Consider the following 21,100-nt stretch of genomic DNA (forward strand, 5'->3'; position numbering starts at 1 on the left):
AGTGGGCCAAGTGGTACACTTAACCGGAGTACCGAAGCTTGCAGTAATAACAATCTACAAGGCATTTGAGGTATGCTATGGAAGTAAAACCTTCTATAACCAAGTTCATACTAATGGAATAGGCTTGTAATCTGATATTGCGTTATGCTTTAGGCCCAAGAGTATCTTTTGTTTTCAAGGATTCTGTAAGTTAATGCAATAAAGAATATTTCATGGAAAAAAGTCCACATAAGCCCTTGTACTTTCAGTAGAGGGTCAAATGATTCTAAAATAATGTTTTGGGCCAAAGAAATCCCTATAAATTTTAATAAGGCAAAATAAGTCTACACCTAATAAAATATTATTTTTAAATAACAAAATATTATTTTTTAAATTTTAAATATTAAAAATTATTTATTATTTTTAATTTAAATAAAATTTAAAAAAAGAAATTGAAAAACATGGTGAATAAAAATTGTTTAATATTAAAATTATTATTTTTAATATTTTATTACCTAAAAAACCAAAAAGTAGTATTTATTATTAAAAAAATATTATTTTATTAGGCGTGGACTTATTTGGCATTAATTAGAAAGTATAGGATTTATTTTGCCCAAAACTTAATTTTAAGCTTATTTGGCCCTTGATTGATAATACAGAGAATTATTTGATCTTTTTTCCAATATTAAAATGCATTCCAACTTGAAATTATCGAACTTAGGGGGTGTAGGGGTGGGTCAAATGTGTCGTTTTTGGGTTAAATGGTCGCATACTAGTTGGCAACTGCATCTTCCGTTCAAGTAGTTGCAGCAAGTTTCATGTCAGATGGTCTTAAGGAATCAAAGATGGCAAACCAATTTGAACCTTCATTTGCAATAACAAATTTTGCCCACTGGCTAGGGACAACTAGACCAAGCAGCCCGCCATCATGTAGGACTCTTAGTGAATCCTTAAGTGGACTTAGTAGTACACATAACTAGAGTACTGGAGCTTGCAATAATAACAACCTGTAATGCATTTCGAGCATGCCTTAGAAGTGACAACTTTTATGACCTAGTCCATACTAATGCAATAGGCTTGTAATATGATGTTGAGTTATGCTTTAGGCCAATGAGTATCCTTCGCATGTGAGGATTTTTTAAGTATATTCAATCAAGAATATTAATAGGCAAAAAGTCCACATAAACCCCCCATATTTTCAATAGATGGTCAAATAAGCATAAAATTAAGTTTTGGGCCAAAAAAATCCTTATACTTTTTAATAAAGCCAAATAAGTCTAAACCTAATAAAATATTATTTTTTATTAAATATCCTCATGTGGGCCTTAACCGGAGTACCTAAACTTGCAATAATAACAACCTACAAGGCATTTTCAGGCATGCTATGGAAGTAAAACCTTCTATGACCAAGTTCATACTAATGGAATAGGCTTGTAATTTGATATTGCGTTATGCTTTAGGCTCAAGAGTATCTTTTGTTTTCAAGCTTTCTGTAAGTTAATTCAATAAAGAATATTTCATGAAAAAATGTCCACGTAAACCCTTGTACTTTCTGTAGAGAGTCAAATGTGCCTAAAATTAAGTTTTGGGCCAAAGAAATCCCCATAAATTTTAATAAGGCCAAATAAGTCTACACCTAATAAAATACCATTTTTTAATAACAAAATATTATTTTTTAAAATTTTAAATACTAAAAATTATTTATTTTTTTTAATTAAAATAAAATTAAAAAAAGAAATTGAAAAACATGGTGAATAAAAATTGTTTAATATTAAAATTATTATTTTAATATTTTATTATTTAAAAAACAAAAAATAATATTTATTATTAAAAAAAAATATATGTGTGGACTTATTTGGCCTTAATTCGAAAGTGTAGGGTTTAATTTGCCCAAAACTTAATTTTAAGCTTATTTGGCCCTTGATTGAAAATAGAAAAAATTATTTGATCTTTTTTCCAATAATAAAATGCATTCCAACTTGAAATTATCGAATTGAGAGAGGGGAGGGGGGGGGGGGTTTAAGGGTGGGTTAAATGTGTCTTTATTTGTGTTAGATTGTCGTGTGCGTGACGGCAACTGCATATTCTGTTCAAGTAGTTGCGGCAAGTTTCATGTCAGATGGTCTTAAGGAGTTAAAGTTGGCAAACTAATTTGAACCTTCGTTTGCATGCTAAAATTTTCCCTCGGGCTAGGGACAATTAGGCAAAGCAGCCTACCATCATGTAGGACTCTTAGTGAATCCTTAAGTGGGCTTAGTAGCACACATAACCAGAGTACCGGAGCTTGCAATAATAACAGCCTGTAAGGCATTTAAAGCATGCTATGGAAGTGAAACCTTTTATGAACCAGTTCATACTAATGCAATATGTAACGCCCTCACTTTACGTAGTCCATACATTCGACTGCTCTAGTGACCTAATGTTTGTCCGGACAAGTCAGGGTGTTTGGAACTACACTTCAGTAATAGTAAGCAAGCGTAAAATGATAAAATAATAATAAGAAAATATAAGAAAAATTAAGGAAAAATAGAAGAGAGGAAATGAAACTAGGTTAAATGAGCCGGTACCATAGCGATGGGTGACCGCACCGGAAAGTTACGGCTAAGGCAATTGCTTACTCTTGGACCGTGGGGAACCCTCAGAAATAATTTTCGGGACATAATTAAAGGCCTATAGAGGTATAATTGACATTAGAAATGTCAAAAAAAATTAATGAATTAGTACAAATAAAAACAAAAAATCAAGAAACCGACAAAAATCAGTGTTACAGAAAAAATAAGAAATGCAACCCGAAGAGGGGCATTTTGGTCATTTCACACCTAGAGTGGACTTTTGACCTAAATGTCCATGAAAAATAATAGTATTAAATTTTGGAAACCCCATGAAAAAGGAAATTTAATAGGTAATGAAATTAAGAGAAATTATGGGGTATGAATTAGAATAATTAAAAGTTGATTAATTAAATAATTAACCTATGGTTAGTGGGGTTAGATGGCACTATATAAATCATAAGTGGACAGCACACACCAATTCAAAATTCATTTTCTTCATTTTGTACAACCATGGCTGAATTCAATTTTTCAAGTTCTTCCTCCATGGCCACCCATGCAAGCTCCCATTTCCTATGTTTAAACCACTTTTTCCTCTAAGTTTCTTCACTAAAGTTGATCTACACACCATGGGCAGCATATTGGGAGCAAAAAGGGAAGCATTTGATGAAGTTTGATGAAGTTTGATAAAGCTCCAAACAAAGGTTAGTGCTAATTTCCCTTCCTCCCTTAATTAATCTTTGGTTTAAGGCTGAGAGGAGTTGAATGACTAAGAAAATTGAAGAATTGGTGGGGTATTTGATGAATTCTTAATTCGGCAGCCATGGTGATTTAAGGGGTTTAGTTTGTTTTCACATGTATATGATGGGAATTGAAGTTAATTAAAGTAATTAAAGGTTTTAGCAAGTGAATTTTATGTGTATATTGAGATTGTGTAATTGAATTGGCATTTGATTTTGAATTGGGAACTTTGAGTATAATTGATTAAAGTAGGCAGCCTTAATTCCATGAGAATGGATTAATTTATGTGTGAAAGAAGTGATTTATGATGATTAATTAAGGTATTATATGAGTAGTCAAGCTAATTCATGTGTATGTGTGAAATTAGTGCATTTGAATTTGGAACTTGGTAAGAGGTATTGAAGACTTTGGCTAATGGAAATTTTTGGCAGCCTTGAAGTTCAATGAAGAGTACTTAATTTCATGAAATTATTGGATGAATTATGGTACCAAGGATTGATGAATGTGTATGTAAATTAGTAGTGGAAATTATATGTAATGATTAGGTGTATTTATGTGTATATATTGCTAAATTTGGACTTTGTGGTTTAGGGTTGTATTTGATGTATCGAGAATATTTGTATTCTGTCCAAATTGACCATAGTAAGAAGTGATAAATGAATATGGAATGGTATAAAACCAGAATTAGGTATGGGAAGTTAAAGTTGTGCAAATTAAATGTGTGTTTGATTTGTGTTTGAGGAAAGTATAAAAAGGACAGTATGTATTTAAGCTTATAACCCTAAATGTGTGGCCCCAATTGGTATAAGGCCAGTTGGAGGCAAAAATAGGCATAAAATGTGCTAACTTTCATGGAGAAAGTATACCTAAATTCTGTCCGGAAAGTGACATGAAAATTGACCTAATCTGGATTAGTAACATTGCAAACCTGAAATTTGACCAATTGAACAGTACTCACGAAAATGACCATAACTCCTTGTATACAGGTCCAAATGACCTGAAATTTACATGGTTGGAAAGCTTAGACATAGGCTGCAACTTTGATTGAGATCACTAAGCCCATAAATGACCTTAGGCAAGTCAATTTACTTGCACAAATTCGTTTACAAAATCTGCCTGAATCGGAAATGACCTAAAAGTGACCTAAACTTTGCAATAAGAATAAAATCTGTCCAGCATTAGTAAAATGACCATATTTTGGTCTACACAACTCCAAATGACCTAAAATCAGTGCCAAAAGTTCAATAAGACATAGATCTATAATATTGGTAATTTGACTAAAACCCAGAAATCAAGGGAACTAGGTTAATTAAGTTGATTAAGCTGACACACTAAATCTGAAATTGGTACAATTGACCATTAAGTCCAGAAAATTCAAAGAGGCATATTTCCCACAAAAAGTCTCCCAATGTAATGAGCCATACCAATCTGGAAAGCTAGGAAAGAAACCTAAAACTTTGTTTTAGACAACTTCCTCAAATTATAAATGTATAAGGTCAGAATTTAAGGTCAAAGCCATTGACCTAATTGAGGACTATGCCAATATAGGACCTTTGAGTCCAAGTCAACAATTTGGCTATAAATAATTCTATAAGACTTGACAAATTACAAGTAAAATTTTTGATTGACCCTAATACATAGGATAACAAATCCTATGAAGAATGCTAAGCCTAAATATTACTACAAACTATCCAAATAAATTAGTCAAATTCAGTATCAAATCTGCCTATTAAGGAAACCAAAATTCAGATTTGACCTAGTTATGGTTAATTGACCATAACTTGAGTTATATAACTCCAAATGGAGTGATTCAAAAAGGAAATTTAAGCTAAGATAATAAGGAACAACTTTGACAAAGAATATTTAGCCAAATTCCCACAATAACTAGACCAATAGCACAGTAGAAATAGTGACCCAAAAAGCAAAATTCAAAGGACACCATTTTAAGCAAATTTAAGGCTACAATTAAGTAGGCATGAAATAAATTGTTGGATTAGTTATGAGATATGGTACTAAAACACTGTAAATTGTGTGTTTCAGTTGAAAAAGAGACTGGAAAGGGATCTTCGAAGGAAAAATGAGAATTGAAGTAAATTGAGTCAACATAAGAGATTTGTGCACAACTAGTTTTTAATTGCTTTTGTTTAGAATATTTCATATGATTAAATGACGTTATTTTTCTTATGTATTATGTTTATCAAGTATTAGATTTATTTCAATGATTATTGAAATTGTTATAGTATGCATGAATATAGCTTTGTGAAATGGTATTCCAACAATTATTGAGCATTGTTGTGGATTGAATAAATTAGTTTTGGAAAAATTGTTATAAAATATGTTTTGAATTCTGATGAGCATAAAAATTATTGGATATTGGAATTGACTTTGAATCGAATTGTGTTGTGATTTATGCTCATAAAAAGGACAAAGAGATTTATGATATTGTTTTGTATCTCACTATAGATGCTTGACTAGGTTATTACTCGTCTCTCTCATTTGTTGAGGAGACAATGGAGTTAGCTTTGTTTTGATTACCATGGTATGTGCACAGGCTTAGATTCTCCTCTTATTAGAGGTTAGATCTAAGTTTTTCATGGCCCTTTCGGAAGTTTCATTATTGTGATGTATACTGTGCACGATGATTCGATCTCCCCGACCATAAGGAGTTAGAATCCGATTCGACCTCCCCGACCATAGGGAGTTAGAATCACCCCGGAGATGGCCCTTTTGGATTAGTCTTGCATAGTTAGTGAGATAAAGAATGGTTTTTGAATAGTAAAGAATTTTGATTTCAAATGGGATTTATGCATACTTGATTTTATTGAAATTAATATTTATTTTTATAAATTGCTAGAATTACTTTAATTGTTCAGTTGTGATTTGACAAATTAAAATTCTTAATCAAGGTTATTTTAACAAATGATTATATTATTGGCAATAATTATTTTGACCTTTGGAATTTTTATGAAGTTCAAGATTTCCAAATTATTTGTTATAATTTTGTCAACATATATATGGTATTATATTTTAAATTATAGTTGTACACCACTGAGTTCACCAATCGGCGATAGCTTTGCATGCTGTCGCAGGTGAAAAGAGCATAGAGCAGGTGAGTAAGCTTCCTTGAAAACACATTCAGATCAGCTCCAGGTATATCATAGGTATACCCATGTACATAGGTTTTGTTGTATGCATGTAATAATATGTATGTAAATTATTTGAGCAGTTGTATAAGAACTCTTGTAAAATAATTTGGTATGTAATTAAATGCAAATTATTGTAATGTAAATTTGAGATTTCATTTATTTGTATAACTTTGTAATATTAATTTTTGAGTATTGTAATCAATGAAATGTTTCTTTTAGGATGAGGTTGGTTTGAAAATGAATTGATTTGATTATTAAGATTGAATTGTATTGAGAAATGATTTGAAATGGAGTTATGTTTGAGCAAAAATATTGGAAGTGTGTTTCTTTGCAGGTTTTGAAGAACTATTTTCTCAAAGGCACTCTGCCGAAATTTTGAAAAATTTTTGTAATACCAGATTTTAATCAATGATTCAATTTCACGAAAATTGATTTAAAATTCCTTATAGTATATTTAATGGGTTACTGATAGATGAAGTACGATAATTCATTAGGCATACTATGGGATCAGGTTACATCTTACGGAGGAGTAGGGTGTGACATGTTTAGTGGTATCAGAGCAATGGTTTTAAAGTAAATTTTGAATCATGAAATTGAATTAATTTTATCAGTAAATACAACTACTCAAAAGTTGATACATATAGTACATTTACATCATAAATATGAACTAATGGAGAGAAATCTCCTTGTGTTGGTTGTACAGGAAATAGAAAATCCTGTGAAAAGATATGGAAGAGAAGAATGAGACAATAGAACAGTCTCTGATGGCGGAAGTACAAGGTGAGGCCCCAGCCCCTCAGATAGTCGGAAGCTTGACTTTACCAGCCCCACCTTTACAAATTACTGCACAAATGGCCCAGCAAATGGCCGCTTTCTTTCAACAAATGGCTGATAATCTGTCAGCCCAAGCCCAAGTACAGACCCAACCCCTACAAGGGCAATATGAAATAGAGAAGAATGAAAGACCGGGTGATCAAAGTTTAAATAATAAATTGGGAAGAAGGAAGAACACTGGAGAGCCTAGTGGTTATGGATCTGATAGAGGTGGATTTTCAGGGCAGAGGCCACCAAGTTCCAATCATCGAACAACTAGAAGTTCCTATTCTGCCCATATCTGCCATGTTTGTGGCAAGCTACATGGAAGTAATGGTTATAAGGCCACTGGAGCCTGTTATAATTGTGGTGAACATGGACACTTTGCTAGAGATTGTACTAGAGCACCTTGATTTGCTCTCCGAAGTTCACAGACATTCAGTAGAGGTCAAGATAGAAATAGAGTTGGTACTCCTTGTAATCATAGCACAACAAATCAACCCGAACATAGTAGCGCATCAGTCAGAGTGTCCACTATGCGCCAAGGAGAAAGACCAGAAACTTCGGATGTAGCTGCTGGTAAGTTCTTAATTTTTAAAAGAAATAATTAGTTATTATTTGATCCCAACACTACTTATTTATATGTTAGTGTTAGAATTATATGTTCTATTGCTATTCCTTTACAGGGGAATAAATTTTGATGCATTAGTGACTAGTCCTTTAAAATAGAAACTATGATAACAAGTATAATTGAAATAAATTTTGAAAAGAGTTTGTCAATGAAAATATTTGCTAGCATACAATAAATTGTGAAGCTAATTGGTGAGCCTATTTAATATAAGGCAAGAGGACCTAAAATAAGTTGCAGTAATATAATTGCTCTAGATGAGGGTAAAGATGTTACAGTTAGTAATTATCAATGGATATTGTAATCAAAATAAGTTTAGGATAATAGTGGATTCGAGAAGGATAAGATATAGGAAAATTTAATCTATTGGGATGTATCATAGTAACTATGCAATGCTCTTAATGTTTGTACTGTAAGCTGCAGATTACAGTAATAACTTGAGATTATTGTGTAGAGCTACGTACTACTCGATAGTACACCAAGATGAGAATAGTTGCCAACGGCATCTGTTTTGGTATAGTTATGCAAGGACATAATTTTATTGTTAGAAATGAGTTTGGAAATCCTACTTAGGGATTTAAAACTCAAAAGTCAGAATATTGAAAAGTTATAGTTTAGTACAAAAGGAAGTAAGTTATAGAATATTGATAGACAAAAGAGTTATGGAAGTGAAAATTTAAATAGTTGATTTAAATGAAACAAGAAATGTTATGAATATTAGTAAAAGTGTTGACTAGAATGGTCAGAGGACCAAACCAAAATAATATTAAAGTATAGCGGATTTATTAGGAATAATAAGAGGTGTTACATTTTGACTCGATAGTCGAGTTAAGGAGGAAGATAAGACTAAGGAATGAAATAATTAAAGTTAAGTCGACTCAAGTGGCCAACTACTACACTTAACCAGAGTCCCGAAGCTTGCAATAATAACAATCTACTAGGCATTTGAGGCATGCTATGGAAGTAAAACCTTCAATGACCAAGTTCATACTAATGGAATAGGCTTGTAATCTGATATTGCGTTATGCTTTAGGCCCAAGAGTATCTTTTGTTTTCAAGCATTCTGTAAGTTAATTCAATAAAGAATATTTCATGGAAAAAAGTCCACAGAAGCCCTTGTACTTTCAGTAGAAGGTCAAATGAGCCTAAAATAATGTTTTGGGCCAAAGAAATCCCTATAAATTTTAATAAGGCCGAATAAGTCTACACCTAATAAAATATTATTTTTTAATAACAAAATATTATTTTTTAATTTTAAATATTAAAAATTATTTATTATTTTTAATTTAAATAAAATTTAAAAAAAGAAATTGAAAAACATGGTGAATAAAAATTGTTTAATATTAAAATTATTATTTTTAATATTTTATTACCTAAAAAACCAAAAAGTAATATTTATTATTAAAAAATAATATTTTATTAGGCATGGACTTATTTGGCGTTAATTAGAAAGTATAGGATTTATTTTGCCAAAAACTTAATTTTAAGCTTATTTGGCCCTTGAATGATAGTACAGAGAATTATTTGATCTTTTTTCTAACATTAAAATGTAGTCCAATTTGAAATTATCGAACTTGGGGGGTGTAGGGGTGGGTCAAATGTGTCTTTATTTGGGTTAGATGGTCGTGTGCTAGTTGGCAACTGCATCTTCCGTTCAAGTAGTTGCAGCAAGTTTCATGTCAGATGGTCTTAAGGAATCAAAGATGGCAAACCAATTTGAACCTTCATTTGCAATGAAAAAATTTACCCACTGGCTAGGGACAACTAGACCAAGCAGCCCGCTATCATGTAGGACTCTTAGTGAATCCTCAAGTGGACTTAGTAGTACACATAACTAGAGTACCGGAGCTTGCAACAATAACAACCTGTAATGCATTTCGAGCATGCCTTAGAAGTGACACCTTTTATGACCCAGTACATACTAATGCAATAAACTTGTAATGTGATGTTGCATTATGCTTTAGGCCAATGAGTATCCTTCATATGTGAGGTTTTTTTTAAATATATTCAATCAAGAATATTAATAGGAAAAAAGTCCACATAAACCCCCATATTTTCAATAGAGAGTCAAATAAGCATAAAATTAAGTTTTAGACAAAAAAAATCCTTATACTTTTTAATAAAGCCAAATAAGTCTAAACCTAATAAAATATTATTTTTTATTAAATATCCTCATGTGGGCCTAGTTGTACACTTAATCGGAGTACCTAAACTTGCAATAATAACAACCTACAAGGCATTTCAGGCATGCTATGAAAATAAAACCTTCTATGACCAAGTTCATACTAATGGAATAAGTTTGTAATATGATATTGCGTTATACTTTAGGCCCAAGAGTATCTTTTGTTTTCAAGCTTTCTGTAAGTTAATTCAATAAAGAATATTTCATGGAAAAATGTCCACGTAAGCCCTTGTACTTTCTGTAGAGAGTCAAATGTGCCTAAAATTAAGTTTTGGGCAAAAGAAATCCCTATAAATTTTAATGAGGCCAAATAAGTCTACACCTAATAAAATACTATTTTTTAATAACAAAATATTATTTTTTAAAATTTTAAATACTAAAAATTATTTATTATTTTTAATTAAAATAAAATTAAAAAAAGAAATTGAAAAACATGGTGAATAAAAATTGTTTAATATTAAAATTATTATTTTTAATATTTTATTATTTAAAAAAAATAATATTTTTTATTAAAAAAATAATATGTGTGGACGTATTTGGCCTTAATTCGAAAGTGTAGGGTTTATTTTGCCCAAAACTTAATTTTAAGCTTATTTGGCCCTTGATTAAAAGTACAGAGAATTATTTGATCTTTTTTTCAATAATAAAATGCATTCCAACTTGAAATTATCGAACTTGGGGGGAGGGGGGTGGTTTAGGGGTCAGTTAAATGTGTCTTTATTTGGCTTAGATGGTCATGTGCATGGCGGCAACTGCATCTTCTGTTTAGATAGTTGTGGCAAGTTTCATGCCAGATGGTCTTAAGGAATTAAAGTTGGCAAACCAATTTGAACCTTCGTTTGCGATGCTAAAATTTGCTTGTATGGTTTTTGTAGGACTCTTAGTGAATCCTCAAGTGGGCTTAGTAGCACACATAACCAGAGTACCGGAACTTGCAATAATAAAAGCCTGTAAGGCATTTAAAGCATGCTATGGAAGTGAAACCTTTTATAAACCAGTTCATACTAATGCAATAGGCTTGTAATATGATGTTGCATTATGCTTTAGGCCTATGAGTATCCTTTGTTTGTATGGTTTTTGTAAGTTAATTCAATCAAGAATATTAATAAGCAAAAAGTCCACATAAGCCCTCATATTTTCAATAGAGGGTCAAATAAGCCTAAAATTAAATTTCAGGCCAAAAAAATCCTTATACTTTTTAATAAGGCCAAATAAGTCTACATCTAATAAAATATTTTTTTTTAATAATAAAATATTTTTTTTAAAATATCCTCAAGTGGGCCTAGTAGTACACTTAACCGGAGTACCGAAACTTGTAGTAATAACAACCTACAAGGCATTTCAGGCAAGCTATGGAAGTAAAACTTTCTATGACCAAGTTCATACTAATGCAATAGGATTGTAATATGATATTGCGTTATGCTTTAGGGCCAAGAGTATCTTTTGTATTCAAGCTTTTTGAAAGTTAACTCAATAAATAATATTTCATGGAAAAAAATCCACATAAGCCCTTGTACTTTCAATAGAGGGTCAAATAAGCCTAAAATTAAGTTTTGGGCCAAAGAAATCCCTATAAATTTTAATAAGGCCAAATAAGTCTACACCTAATAAAATATTATTTTTAATAACAAAATATTATTTTTTTAATTTTAAATATTAAAAATTATTTATTATTTTTATTTAAGATAAAATTTAAAAAAAGAAATTGAAAAACTTGGTGAATAAAAATTGTTTAATATTAAAATTATTATTTTTAATATTTTGTTACTTAAAAAACCAAAAAATAATATTTATTATTAAAAAAATGATATTTTATTCGGTGTTGACTTGTTTGGCCTTAATTTGAAAGTATAGGGTTTATTTTGCCGAAAACTTAATTTTAAGCTTATTTAGCCCTTGATTGAAAATACAAAGAATTATTCGATCTTTTTTCCAATATTAAAATACATTCCAACTTGAAATTATCGAACTAGGGGGGGGGGGTTTAAATGTGTCTTTATTTGGGTTAGATGGTCGTGGGCTAGGTGGTAGCTGCATTTTCCATTCAGGTAGTTGTGGCAAGTTTCATGTTAGATGGTTTTAAGGACACAAAGTTGACAAACCAATTTGAACCCTCGTTTGCGATGACAAAATTTGCTAACGAGCTAGGGACAACTAGACCAAGTAGCCCACCATCATGTAGGACTCTTAGTGAATCCTCAAATGGGCTTAGTAGTACACGCAACCAGAGTACCGGAGCTTGAAATAATAACAACCTGTAAGGCATTTCAAGCATGCTATGGAAGTGAAACCATTTATGACACAGTTCATACTAAAGTAATAGGCTTTTAATATGATACTGCATTATGCTTGAGGCAATGAGTATCCTTTGTATGTAAGATTTTTGTAAGTTAATTCAATAAAAAATATTAATAAGAAAAAAGTCTACATAAGCACTCTTATTTTCAATAGAGGGTCAAATAAGCCTAAAATTAAGTTTTGAGCCAAAAAAATCCTTATACTTTTTAATAAGGCCAAATAAGTCTACACCTAATAAAATATTATTTTTTATTAGATATCCTCAAGTGGGCCAAGTAGTACATTTAACCGGAGTACCGAAGCTTGCAATAATAACAACCTACAAGGCATTTCAAGCATGCTGTGGAAGTAAAACCTTCTATGACTAAGTTCATACTAATAGCATAGGCTAGTAATTTGATATTGCATTATGCTTTAGGCCCAAGAGTATCTTTTGTTTTCAAGCATTCTGTAAGTTAATTCAATAAAAATATTTCATGGAAAAAAGTCCACATAAGCCCTTGCACTTTCAGTAGAGGGTCAAAAGAGCCTAAAATTAAGTTTTGGCCCAAAGAAATCCCTATAAATTTTAATAAGGCTAAATAAGTTTACAGCTAATAAAATATTATTTTTTAATAAAAAAATATTATTTTTTTAATATAAAATATTAAAAATTATTTATTATTTTAATTTAAATAATATTTAAAAAAAGAAATTGAAAAGTTTGGTGAATAAAAATTGTTTAATATTAAAATTATTATTTTTAATATTTTATTACCTAAAAAACCAAAAAATAATATTTAATATCAAAAAAATAATATTTTATTAGGTGTGGATTTATTTGGTGTTAATTAGAAAGTATAGGGTTTATTTTGCCCAAAACTTGATTTTAAGTTTATTTGGCCCTTGATTGAAAATACAGAGAACTATTTGATCTTTTTTCCAATATTAAAATGCATTCTAACTTGAAATAATCAAACTTAGGGGGTGTAGGGGTGGGTCAAATGTGTCTTTATTTGGGTTAGATGGTCTTGCGCTAGGTGGCAACTGCATCTTTCGTTCAAGTAGTTGCAGCAAGTTTCATGTCAGATGGTCTTAAGGAATCAAAGTTGGCAAACCAATTTGAACCTTTGTTTGCAATGACAAAATTTGCCCACTTGCTAGGGACAATTAGACCATGCAGCCCGCCATCATGTAGGACTTTTAGTGAATCCTCAAGTGGACTTAGTAGTACACATAACTAGAGTACTGGAGCTTGCAATAATAACAACATGTAATGCATTTCAAGCATGCTTTAAAAGTAAAACCTTTTATGACCCAGTCCATACTAATGCAATAGGCTTGTAATATGATGTTGCGTTATGCTTTAGGCCAATGAGTATCCTTCGCATGTAAGGTTTTTGCAAGTATATTCAATCAAGAATGTTAATAGGAAAAAAGTCCACATAAGCCAACATGTTTTCAATATAGAGTCAAATAAGCATAAAATTAAGTTTTGGGCCAAAAAATTCCTTATACTTTTTAATAAAGCCAAATAAGTCTACACCTAATAAAATATTATTTTTTATTAAATATCCTTAAGTGGGCCTAGTAGTACACCTAACCAGAGTACCTAAACTTGCAATAATAACAACCTACAAGGCATTTCAGGCATGCGATGGAAGTAAAACCTTCTATGACCAAGTTCATACTAATGGAATAGGCTTGTAATCTGATATTGTGTTATATTTTAGGCCCAAGAGTATTTTTGTTTTCAAGCTTTCTGTAAGTTAATTCAATAAAGAATATTTCATGGAAAAAAGTCGACGTAAGGCTTTGTACTCTATGTAGAGAGTCAAATGTGCCTAAAATTAACTTTTAGCCCAAAGAAATCCCTATAAATTTTAATAAGGCCAAATAAGTCTATGCCTAATAAAATATTATTTTTTATTAACAAAATATATTTTTTTTAATTTTAAATATTAAAAATTATTTATTATTTTTAATTAAAATAAAATTAAAAAAAAGAAATTGAAAAACATGGTGAATAAAAATTGTTTAATATTAAAATTATTATTTTAAATATTTTATTATTTAAAAAACAAAAAATAATATTTATTATTAAAAAAAATAATATGTGTGGACGTATTTGGCCTTAATTCGAAAGTGTAGGGTTTATTTTGCCCAAAACTTAATTTTAACCTTATTTGGCCCTTGATTGAACATACAGAGCATTATTTGATCTTTTTTCCAATATTAAAATGCATTCCAACTTGAAATTATCGAACTGGGGGTTGGTGGGGGGGGGAGGGGGTTGGGGTGTGGTGTAGGGGTGGGTTAAATGTGTCTTTATTTGGGTTAGATCGTCGTGTGCTAGGCGGCAGCTGCATCTTCTGTTCAGGTAGTTGCGGCAAGTTTCATGTCAGATGGTCTTAAGGAATTAAAGTTGGCAAACCAATTTGAACCTTCGTTTGCGATGCTAAAATTTGCCCATGAGCTAGGGACAACCAGACAAAGAAGCCTACCATCAAGTAGGACTCTTAGTGAATCCTCAAGTGGGCTTAGTAGCACACAAAACCATAGTACCGGAGCTTGCAATAATAACAGCCTATAAGGCATTTAAAGCATGCTATGGAAATGAAATCTTTTATGAAATAGTTCATACTAATGCAATAAGCTTGTAATATGATGTTGCATTATGCTTTAGGCCTATGAGTATCCTTTGTATGTATGGTTTTTGTAAGTTAATTCAATCAAGAATATTAATAGGCAAAAAATCCACATAAGCCCTCATATTTTCAATAGAGGGTTAAATAAGCCTAAAATTAAATTTTGGGTCGAAAAAATCCTTATACTTTTTAATAAGGCCAAATAAGTCTATACCTAATAAAATATTATTTTTTAATAATAAAATATATATTTTTTTAAATATCCTCAAGTGGGCCTAGTAGTGCACTTAACCGGAGTACCGAAGCTTGCAATAATAACAACCTACAAGGCATTTCAGGCAAGCTATGGAAGTAAAACCTTCTATGACCAAATTCATACTATTGCAATAGGATTGTAATCTGATATTGCGTTGTGCTTTAGGGCCAAGAGTATCTTTTGTACTCAAGCTTTTTGTAAGTTAATTCAATAAATAATATTTCAAGGACAAAAGTCTACATAAGCTCTTGCACTTTCAGTAGAGAGTCAAATAAGCCTAAAATTAAGTTTTCGGCCAATGAAATCCCTATAAATTTTAATAAGGCCAAATAAGTCTACACGTAATAAAATATTATTTTTTAATATCAAAATATTATTTTTTAATTTTAAATATTAAAAATTATTTACTATTTTTATTTAAAATAAAATTTAAATAAAGAAATTGAAAAACAAGGTGAATAAAAATTGTTTAATATTGAAATTATTATTTTTAATATTTTATTACTTAAAAAACCAAAAAATAATATTTATTATTAAAAAAATGATATTTTATTAGGTGTTAACTTGTTTGGCCTTAATTCGGAAGTATAGGATTTATTTTGCCCAAAACTTAATTTTAAGCTTATTTGGCCCTTGATTGAAAATAGAGAGAATTATTTGATCTTTTTTCCAATATTAAAATGCATTCTAACATGAAATTATCTAACTGGGGGGGTGTAGGGGTGGGTTAAATGTGTCTTTATTTGAGTTAGATGGTCGTGTGCTTAGTGGCAGCTGCATCTTCCATTCAAGTAGTTGCAACAAGTTTCATGTCAGATAGTCTTAAGGAATCAAAGTTGGCAAACCAATTTAAACCTTCATTTGCAATGGCAAAATTTGCCCACTGGCTAGGGACAACTAGACCAAGCAGCCCACCATCATGTAGGACTCTTAGAGAATCCTGAAGTGGGCTTAGTAGTACACATAACCAGAGTACCGGAGCTTGAAATAATAACAACCTGTAATACATTTCGAGCATGTTTTGGAAGTGAAACCTTTTTTGACCCAATCCATACTAATGCAATAGGCTTGTAATAAAATGTTGCGTTATGCTTTAGGCCTATGAGTATCCTTGGCATGTAAGATTTTGGTAACTTAATTCAATCAAGAATATTAATAGGCAAAAAGTTTACATAAGCACTCATATTTTCAATAGAGGGTCAAATAAGCCTAAAATTAAGTTTTGAGCCAAAAAAATCCTTATACTTTTTAATAAAATAAAATAAGTCTACACCTAATAAAATATTATTTTTTAATAATAAAATATTATTTTTTATTAAATATACTTAAGTGGGCCAAGTAGTACACTTAACCGGAGTACCGAAGCTTGCAATAATAACAACCTACAAGGCATTTCAGGCATGCTATAGAAGTAAAACCTTCTATGACTAAGTTCATACTAATGGAATAGGCTTGTAATCTAATATTGCGTTATGCTTTAGGCCCAAGAGTATCTTTTGTTTTCAAGCATTCTGTAAGTTAAATCAATAAAGAATATTTCTTGGAAAAAAGTCTACATAAGGCCTTGTACTTTCAGTAAAGGGTGAAATGAGCCTAAAATTAAGTTTTGGGCCAAAGAAATCCCTATAAATTTTAATAAGGCTAAATAAGTCTACACCTAAAAAAAAAATTATTTTTTGATAACTAAATATAATTTTTTTAATTTTAAATATTAAAAATTATTTATTATTTTTAATTTAAACAAAATTTAAAAAAAGAAATTGAAAAACATGGTGAATAAAAATTGTTTAATATTAAAATTATTATTTTTAATATTTTATTACTTAAAAAACAAAAAATAATATTTATTATTAAAACAATAATATTTTATTAGGTGTGGACTTATTTGACGTTAATTAGAAAGTATGGGGTTTATTTTGCCCAAAACTTAATTTTAAGCTTATTTGGCCCTTGATTGAAAATACAAAGAATTATTTGATCTTTTTTTCGATATTAAAATGCATTCCAACTTGAAATTATCGAACTTGGGGGGTGTAGGGGTGGGTCAAATGTGTCTTTATTTGGGTTAGATAGTCGTGTGCTAGGTGGCAGCTGCATCTTCCGTTCAAGTAGTTGCAGCAAGTTTCATGTCAGATGGTCTTAAGGAATCAAAGTTGGCAAACCAATTTAAACCTTCATTTGCAATGGCAAATTTTGCCCACTGGCTAGGGACAACTAGACCAAGCAGCCCACCATCATATAGGACTCTTAGAGAATCCTGAAGTGGGCTTAGTAGTACACATAACCAGAGTACCGGAGCTTGAAATAATAACAACCTATAATACATTTCGGGCATGCTTTGGAAGTGAAACCTTTTTTGACCCAATCCATACTAATGCAATAGGCTTGTAATAAAATGTTGCGTTATGATTTAGGCCTTTGAGTATCCTTCGTATGTAAGGTTTTTATAGGTTTATTCAATGAAGAATATTAATAGGCAAAAAGTCCATATAAGCCCTCATATTTTCAATAGAGGCTCAAAAAAGCATAAAATTAAGTTTTGGGCCAAAAAAATTCTTATACTTTTTAATAAAACCAAATAAGTCTACACCTAATAAAATATTATTTTTTATTAAATATCTTAGTACACTTAACCGGAGTACCAAAGCTTACAATAATAACAACCTACAAGGCATTTCAGGCATGCTATGGAAGTAAAACTTTTTATGACCCAATTTATACTAATGTAATAAGCTTGTAATCTGATATTGCATTATACTTTAGGCCCATGAGTATCTTTTGCATTCCAGCTTTTTGTAAGTTAATTCTATAAAGAATATTTCAAGGAAAAAAGTCCACATAAGCCCTTGTACTTTCAGTAGAGGGTCAAATAAGCCTAAAATTAAGTTTTGAGCCAAAGCAATCCCTAAAACTTTTAATAAGGCCAAATAAGTCTATACATAATAAAATATTATTTTTTAATAACAAAACATTGTTTTTTTTTAATTTTAAATATTAAAAATTATTTATTATTTTTAATTTAAATAAAATTTTAAAAAACAAATTGAAAAACATGTGAATAAAAATTGTTTAATTTTAAAATTATTATTTTTAATATTTTATAATTTAAAAAGCCAAAAAATAATATTTATTGTTAAGAAAATAATATTTTATTAGGTGTAGACTTATTTGGCCTTAATTAGAATGTATAGAGTTTATTTTGCCCAAAACTTAATTTTAAGCTTATTTGGCCCTTGATTGAAAATACAGAAAATTATTTGATCTTTTTTCCAATATTAAAATCCATTCCAACTTGAAATTATCGAACTGGGGGGGAGGGGGGAGAGGGCGTAGGGTTAGGTTAAATGTGTCTTTATTTGGGTTAGATGGTCATGTGCTATGTGGCAGCTGCTTCTTCCATTTAGGTAGTTGTGGCAAGTTTCATGCCAAATGGTCTTAAGGAATCAAAGTTGGCAAATCAATTTGAACCTTCATTTGCAATGACAAAATTTATCCATGGGTTAAGGATAACTAGACCAAGCAGCCCACCATCATGTAGGACTCTTAGTGAATCCTCAAGTGGGCTTAGTAGTGCACATAACCAGAGTACCGGAGCTTGCAATAATAACAACCTGTAATGCATTTCGAGCATGCTTTGGAAGTGAAACCTTTTATGACCCCAGTCCATACTAATACAATACGCTTGTAATATGATGTTGCATTATGCTTTAGACCAATGTGTATCCTTCGTATGTAAGGTTTTTGTAAGTATATTCAATCAAGAATATTAGTAGGCAAAAAGTCCACATAAGCCCTCATATTTTCAATAGAGGGTCAAATAAGCATACAATTAAGTTTTGGGCCAAAAAAATCCTTATACTTTTTAATAAAGCCAAAAAAGTATACACCTAATAAAATATAATTTTTTATTAAATATCCTCAAGTGGGCCCAGTAGTACACTTAACCGGAGTATCGAAGCTCGCAACAATAACAACCTACAAGGCATTTTAGGCATGCTATGGAAATAAAACCTTCTATGACTTAGTTTATACCAATGCAATAAGCTTGTAATCTGATATTGCATTATGCTTTAGTCCCATGAGTATTTTTTGTATTCAAGCTTTCTGTAGGTTAATTCAATAAATAATATTTCAAAGAAAAAAGTTCAAAAAAGCCCTTGTACTTTCAGTATAGGGTCAAATGTGCCTAAAATTAAGTTTTGGGCCAAAGAAATCATTATAGATTTTAACAAGGCCAAATAAGTCTACACCTAATAAAATATTATTTTTTAATTACAAAATATTATTGTAACACCCTCACTGTATCCATTCCGTACATTCTACTATTTCGGTGACCGGTGTCGGTCCGGACAGCTAGAACGTCTAAAAAAATATTTAAACTAAAGTGAGGAACCATAATTAACTCAAATATTAATAAGAAAAATTAAGGAAAAATTTTAGAAATAAAATACAACTAAGTTAAACGAGCCGGTGCCCTAGCGATGGGTAACCTAGTGGGAAGTTGCGATCTTCGCAACTAGAAGCCCTAAACTCGGGAGAAAATTCATAAAATAATTTTTGGGATTCCAGGGAAGAGTCATTGAGGTTTCTATGGCATTAGAATGCCAAGAAAATGCTTAGAAAAATTTTTCAATTAGTACAGACAATTTTAGTGTGTTAAGCCAAGCGAAGGGCATTTTGGTCATTTCGCCTTCAGAGGTGATTGTTGGCTGACTTGTCCAGTTAAGTAAATAATTATTATGACATAAAATGTGAATAAATATTGCTAAAAATTAAATTGAAAATGAGTAGAGAAGAAAAGAAAAGAAAATGAGAAAAATGTCAATTATGACATCACCATGAGGTCATTAAAAGTGGTCCCACCAATCACAATTGAACAAGCTATTAAAAACCAATTAAAAAGAGGTAAAATGAGGTAAAAAATGAACAAACACAATATGCTTTCTTCCCCAAACCAAACCAGCCGAAAACCCTCTTCCATCCCAACCTCCATGGGAGCTTCATGTAAGCTTGAAACCACCCACCAAATCACCATGAAACCACTAACTTACTTCACAAAAAAGTGATCTTGCATCTTGATAATCCTCTAGCTAGCAAAAATAAGAAGGAAGAAGGAAGTTTTGGAGACTTGGAATAGTTAGCAAAAGAGGTTAGTGTCCAAACTCTTACTACCTTTACTTGATTCATGCTTAATGCCATGAAATAAGTAGAAAATGTAAGAAAAACAAAGTAAAACTTATGTGTGTCCATCCCTCTAATTTCAAAAGCCTAGGAGTGGTTAGGATTTGATGAAATTACTTGAAACAAAGTGGTTATAAGCTGCCCTTGGCATGAAATGAGTGATTGAACGTGTAAGAGTAAGTGAAATGCAACTGTAATGCATGAATGAACTTGAACACTTGGACATTTGAACAACATTAGGGTTTGCACATGTAATGGTATGTTAACATTGTAATGGTTAATTAGTGACCATTTGAATGTGTGTGAGGAGGAATTGAAGTGAGTAAGGATGTTGGAGTAGAACTTAGGCATGCTACCCTTGGTGACCTACAGGACTGGTTGTGAGTCCAGTAGGTTTGGGCATCTATAAATAGAGTTGTATAGGTTCAATTGGTGCAAGGCCAATTGGACATGAAACTAGACACATAATGGCACAACTTTGGTGAAGAAACCCTGCCCATAAAACCAAACCAAGTTGACCTAAAAATTGCCCTAATTCAGGTGACTTGTATTCTGCCTGGGCAAAATGACTAAATGAATAGTGTTTATTCATTTGGTCATAACTCAGTGTAGAAAGGTCTAATTGACATGAAATTTTACCAGCAGAAAGCTAAGACATAGACTACAACTTTCATGAGGAAAACAAAACCAAATTTTGATC

Source organism: Hevea brasiliensis, chromosome 7 (assembly GCF_030052815.1).
Source record: "Hevea brasiliensis isolate MT/VB/25A 57/8 chromosome 7, ASM3005281v1, whole genome shotgun sequence".
Classification (NCBI taxonomy): domain Eukaryota; kingdom Viridiplantae; phylum Streptophyta; class Magnoliopsida; order Malpighiales; family Euphorbiaceae; genus Hevea; species Hevea brasiliensis.